Here is a 6,748-nt window from a genome sequence, read left to right as displayed (position 1 = left end):
GTTGCACCGCTCGCTGTACAGAAGGCGACACATCCCCAATCGTACAAATTGGCCTTCAAGTCTTCCTTCGGACACTGGTCCGCCTTATGTGCTATTGCCCGAGCATTGATTTGTCTGTCGCCTCGGATCTGATCGAGAGCATGCACAATCAGCACCAAGCCGATCGATACCACACAGTTTCCCCTTTGAACCTGTCGAAATTCGTGTGTGGCATACTGAACAGCCTGTTTTCCTGCCGTGCGCTATGCAAAAGCCATCTCCACAAGGTTTGTGCACCAACTGACCTTTGCCTTGCTCTGCGCTGACCTCGGATGGGCTTGGTTCTAGCTGTCGCCACCACTCCTTGCTGACGCATGTCTCCGACTTGGTTTTGTCTCCGTCGTTGCCCCCCAGGAACATACATTGGAGGATTTGGTGGCGCCGATCAAATTCATTCTCGGTGAAAGTAAGAGAAAGCACCAAGATCTCTCCCCAAAGGACAGCCACGATCGGCAGCTGGTTTTGTTTCACATATCCGAGAACCTTTCAAGCATTGCCGCGACAGACCTCGGACGCCATCTTCTGCTGAGAGGAACACTATCCAGGCCGGACTATGTGTATACGGTCGCGCAGGAACATTCGCCGTCGCACACATGCCACGGATCCGCATCCGTGCGAAGCATCATCCCGACAGTGGCGGATTTTGTCCAACTTGGGCTGAAAGGCGAGATCCGATCGTTCTCGCCGATCCCCCTGCGTCTCCTCGGGGCCTATATCTTCCTTCTCCGGCAGCTGTATCGAACTTGCGAGGGGCTACTCTGGATCGAGCGCTATGGACTCCATCGAACCCTTGCCGCCGAGAACCAGGACATGTTCGTTCACGATGATAGTGCCCGAGTTGACTCCATCAACAAAAGCCACAGCCGTCGGGACTGGCTAACCATATCGCTCGACAATCTGCTCAACTTTGCGGGCTCGCCGCGCGGGGTGCTGCTGCTCCACCAGTCGGGCTCGATGGACCCATGCACGAGCTACATGCTCCATCGGTAAGTGGTGAGCCAAACAAATCAATGTACTTGACGGCCGAATGGAGGCTGGGTTGGGAGCAAGCAGTCCTTGTGCCCAATGTCCTTTGGTGCTGCATTTGGTGCCGCATTTGATGGGATGCCGACTGGTGATATCTGGGGTAGCAACGCCAAGTGTCGCACATGTGCAGAGTTATGCGGCGTGACAGGCCATGAGTGTCGTACCGATTCACAATCGCTGGTCGAGAAACTTGGGTGAAGTGACCCCGATTGTGGAGCAAACCCGCCTCAGTGCCGGCACCCTGACATGGCCGCAGTGGAATCCGAGGTGAGAGCACGTTCAGCTCATACCACAGCGCCTTGTTTATTTAGCTACCAGCAAAAGATTCAAGTCAGCAAGTGCGAAAAATTCGGATACGGCGTCTTGGTCTCGCAAATCTCGGTCACGCAGTCGGGGATGCGTTCTCTGCTCAAGAACAACTTACCCGAATGGCTCTTGCGCGAGCTGTGGCTGATTCTGGAATCGGACCACCCCTTCCGTGATCCACATATCCTTTGCATGAATCTCAGAGGGGCAAGCGAGAGCGGAGGGCATGCCACGGGTCAAGAGCCAATTGATCGGATCACAGGTGCGCCCTTTGGCACACCTCCGCCAAACGCTCTTGTTGTCCTTGACTCGGCAGACTTGATCCAACACAGATCGACACGGAAAGCCACATCTGTCGCAAGATCATCAACAGCATCGTCAAGGTGTTTTCATCGTTCCCGGCCCTGTGTGCGGCGATGGTCAAAGACTCGATCCGAAAACGAGCGGACGACAAGTACTCGTGGTCGTATCTGATGAAGTATGTTGCGCTCCTCGAGGAGCCACCTTTGGATTTGATATTGCCGCAGGAAGAATCGCATCAGGTCAGTGAGCTTTTTAAGGAAGAAGGTGGAACGCTGGTTTCCAAAGAAATCAACGTATGTACGGTCTCACCGTCGCGGATGACAGCCTGGGGTCCATCAGATAGCTAAGCCACTTGCATATCGCATCAGATGGGTCTGTCGATCCTCAAAGTTGCGATTTCATCGCTAGATGCATTTCTGCTGCTGCAGTCGACGTTCCACATCCAGGAGCGCCTGCTGAGGCTCCAAAGACACAACCAAATCGATTCAGGTAGGTGCGAGATAATACCAGCGTCTCAGTGTTTGTTCACAAACAAGGATCATGCATCAACAGCGCTGTGTCGATCCAGCTTTCAGAGTTCCGGGCTGACACTTGGCCCAGGATAATGCCCCGCGCCTCTGAGCCAAGAGCTAGTTGGTATTTTCCCTGGCTTTAACCCCTGTGGCTGAGCAGGATTCATCATCGATGCAAATGCTCTGCTCCGTAACTCCATCCTGGTATCGACCTATTTGACGGGCGGCCCGTCGGAGCGAGTGCTGCCGACAACATCAACCAGCGACTTCCTGCGGAGCGAGCATTTGACCTTCTTCTCCGAGTTTCCGGTCCCTGAGTGCTACATCAAAACTCAGTACCCAGCAAAGTCGCAGCCGGGGTATGTGCATCGTGTGGCAGCTTGGAGGGGAGGAACAGAAGTGTCCCTCGCTGTGGAATCAGTGGGGGTACATTGTGGCTGCCCTGATTGTCAAAGGATTCACCCTGACTGACCTCCTTCTGTCAGATCCTCGGCACTGGAGGCGTTCAACAACATCATCGGACAGAACGTGACAGATCCCAAGGGCTGGCTCGGCGAATTGCAGGTGCGTGCCGAGGGAATACTCTAATGATTGTCGGCCGTGCATTGGTCACGCTTGTACTGGACGGGCTTGACCCCACCGAATGCAAAGACTTGAAGTTCTTGAGTGCATCGTCGGGGAGCCTGTGCCTGCGACTCATTCTCGACGGCCCTGCTGCTACTCCTATGCCGATGCAGAAAGCATTCATGTACATCATCAAGGACTGCGACGGGAGCATCCCGGCAGAGTCATTTGGCCTCTGCATGACCAAACTCCTGGACACGATCCAGTTGCTCGCGACCGAGGATGCGGAGGCCCTTGGCTGGTTCCTGATTCCCAGCCAAGGTTTTGCTGGACAAGCTGCGCAAAAGCCCATAAGATGCAGAGCCATCGCGGCCAGTCAGGTTTGTTATCTGTCCATTGCAGTTTGATGTGATGCGATCATTCGAGGATAAGCCGTGGTGCGCTGTGGTGTACCCTGTTCTGAAAGTCCCTGTTTTGCGGCTCATTGATTCCTTGGCAACGCCACCCAGCGATCGCTGCCCAGCAACATCCTGGGTGCCGAGGTGGCGATCCGCTACGCAACTCGTCTCCTCGCCCACACCAGCAAGAACACTCTCCGGAAGGAAACGTTTTTGCAGGTCCTGTCGCAAACACACGAGTATCTGTGCGATGCCTTCCACCGCCACGACGATGCAAAGGAGACGACCGGTGAAAGCGCCTCTGAGCCGACTGGGCTTGAGACCACTGCTTCGGCAATAGGATTCGATTGGTTCATGGCCACAATCACGATTGCCTTTCATTTTCAGCCGCTGTCAAGCATCTCGATCCGAGACGAAACAGATGGCCGTGCGGCAGAAGCTACCGCCTTCCTGGAAAACTATGCCCAGTTCATGCATTCGATGTACACCTGGTCGTTCCGGGCCAAGGTCGCGGATATGCACTCACGAAGCGAGGATGGCGACATTCCGCTGGTGTACTCGACCACATGCCATATGATCGAGACGATCCTGGAACTGGAGCTGCCAAGAGTGTTTTCAGCCTTTGTCCTCAGCGGCTGCACGCCATCGCAGGTAGGCTCGAGGCACTTCCGATGCGACACTGCCATAAAGAATCAAAGGGTCCGTGTTGAACTCCAAAAAATGTCGGTCAGAGAGCGGGAAGATACTCACGCGTTCGGCGTCATAGATTGCTATGCGATGGCTCCGTGAAGTCTTTTGGAACGTTCTAGACTTTCCCAAGATCCTCAAGTACATTGCTCTCTTCATGATCAACGGCATCGACTATCAGATCTACTTTGTCATCAGTCTGTTCAAGCATCTTGAGCGCGGGATCCTGGTGGCCACCCGGGAACAAGAATTGCTGGCCTACTTGAGCGAGTTTCCGCTGGCACATCCCCACGGAACGGCTCATGCTTCCGAAGTCGTCGAAGAGGCTCAAGTCAAAGCCGAGAAGATGGATGGGTGGGCTGGAGATGCAAGCGACTCCAACACCCATGAGTTCAAGCTGGCCGAGTATTTGTCGTTCATGGATCAGCTCAAGGCCAAGTACCGTGGGCTCGTCCTGACCCAGATCCGGCGGGACTGGACCGAGTGCCGAGCGGACTGAGGAGCCAAGGGGCCATCGGTCACTGCCACCTCTGGAAGCGGTTGCGACTTTATCCCAAGAGGGCAGTGCTATGACGGCAGCGAGCGTTATGCGAGTCGCGAGTGGGACAGAGGGATTGCTTCGTGTGATTGAGGGACTTTGTGCCCCGGGCGGGTGAGCTTCGATTGTGGCGGGGTATATCGGTTAGGCGATCGGGGCGGTGGCGGTAGCGACAGTTGCATTCAAGACACGCGTATCGGGGGATGTGTCGTCCTCGCGGTGTGGTTCGCACCGAGCACTTGCGACATGGGGCTTTGAGGGTAATGTATATTCCTCCAACCACACAATGGTCACTCACATCGCCAGGCATCGAGGGAACGGTGGCCAGAGATACAGACATGCCCCCCCCCATGCCAAAGGTGGCGGAACAAGTCATCGCACGAAACGGGCGACCGAATGGAACACCCCAGAAGGACTCACTAAAAAATGAAGAAATGGACGACCAAGGGGCATCCAATAAATACATATGCATGATCAAAGTATGGGCAAGGACATGCAAGGTCACCAACAAAAGTCGACAGGTAGAAATGTGCACGAGACAAAGCAGAGTGCAGTTGGACCTGAAGCTCGAGCCAGCAACACAGTGCATCGTGATAGACAGAAAGATAGAGATCAAGTCCAGAATAGAACCGACAAAGCGCCAAAGCAAAGATATGATGCAATGGTCAAGTCGGGGATGCGGTGGTGACTTTGTAAAGTCGCGGTCCAGCGAAAGTCATTCAAGATCATCCGGAGAGATTCAAAATGGTAGACTTAGGCCGAGGCGCCTTCGGGCTTGTCGGTGGGAACATTGGCAGTGGGAGCCTCGGCAACAGACTCGACAACCGACTCGACAATAGCAGGCTCGACAGCAGGCTCGGCAGCAGGCTCGACAATAGCAGGCTCGACAACAGGCTTGACAGCGGACTCGACAGCGGGCTCGGCAGCGGGCTTAGCTGTAACGGAGGCAGCCTCGGCAGGAACGACCTCGGCGGCGACAGCATCGGCAGAAGGTGCCTCGCTGGCTGGAGCGGAAGAGTCGGCAACAGCAGCAGAGGCAGCGAGTGGGGCCTCGGTAGCGACAGGGGCGGCATCATCGACGGTCATCTTGGACGATTCGTGGGATTCGGCAACATGCTCATATGCTTCGGCACCATGGCCGTTTTCGAGGTTGTTCTTGGAGGCCGAACGCAAGAGGCGCTCACTTCGGCGAGATGGCGCACGGCTCGGGGTCTTGGGGGCCTTGGAGCGAGGCGACTTTGTCGACTTGGGAAGAGACGAGCCGTTTGCGGTTGTCTCGTCCCCGTCGGACTTGGCCGAATGGCCTCGTCTGCGCTTGGGCGAATCAACCGACACCTCAGCAACCTCGGCGAGGACGCGCTTGCCTGCAGCGGAAGCGTCATGGCTCTCGCTTGCAGCCTCAGTCGCGGCAGATTCGGTGGACACCGCCGCGGGCTCGGCAGCAGCAGGAGCCTGGGAGTGGTCAAGAGTGGGCTGTTCGGCAGCGGCAGCCTGAGTGGCCCCACAACATGTTCCAGGGTCGAGCAAGAGGTTCATGTTGCGACGTTACATTGGTGCCCAAATGAAATTGCGCAGAGCGGATGGAAAGACGGTTGGCATGCCACAAGCGATCGGGTTGGAGATGCGCGAATCAGAGGTGAAGGGTCAGGACTCTAAGCGAACCAGACACGACCGATACGGCTGAGGGTATCTCTCGACCAGCAGCAGAGGAGCTGCAAGCAGGCGCATGCCCCTTGCAAAGATCAAGAGATCCGAGAGATCCGAGAGATCCGAGAGATCCGGGGCGATGGCGCCCCACACACGGCCATGCAGAGCACCGAGCAGGCGAGCGAAACTTACAATTGAAGCAGCGTGATCGATTTCGGCGGACATGGCGGGAACGAGAGGGTGGTCAACAAGTGCGTTGATTGGCAAGAGATTGGCAGCGTGGGAGGACGACACAGGAAGGCAGCAGAAAGGCCGGCTGGGATCGGGTCGAAAGAAGGACGGGGCGGGCAAAGGACGACGGCCAAAGAAAGCGAGGATTGGCTGGCGGCATGGGCATGCTGAGTCAGCCGGCTGGAGCCGGCTGGAGCCAGATGCGATCACGGGTGTGTGTGTGGCGGCCCTGCCACGTTCCCACGGCCCTGTGGGAACTGGGTGCTCTGCCAGCGACGGTGCGCACCGCTGCCCGTCTCTCGGGGACAGACGCTGGTCGATTCGGTGCGGCTCAAGCCTTGGGAAGACTATATTACTGGGGCGAGAAGCTATGGTAGAGCCGAGACCCACAGCAGCCCCGGAGCATTCGGCGGACTTGGGGTTTGAGAGCAAAGCGAGCAAAGCGAGCAAAGCGACTGCACACACACACATACAAGAAAAAATGGGAGATCCTGAGA

Source organism: Polychytrium aggregatum, assembly GCF_025602895.1.
Source record: "Polychytrium aggregatum strain JEL109 chromosome Unknown BJ171scaffold_156, whole genome shotgun sequence".
In the NCBI taxonomy this organism is placed as follows: Eukaryota; Fungi; Chytridiomycota; class Chytridiomycetes; order Polychytriales; genus Polychytrium; species Polychytrium aggregatum.
The sequence above is the reverse complement of the archived record's forward strand: the minus strand, read 5'-3'. Positions refer to the sequence as shown.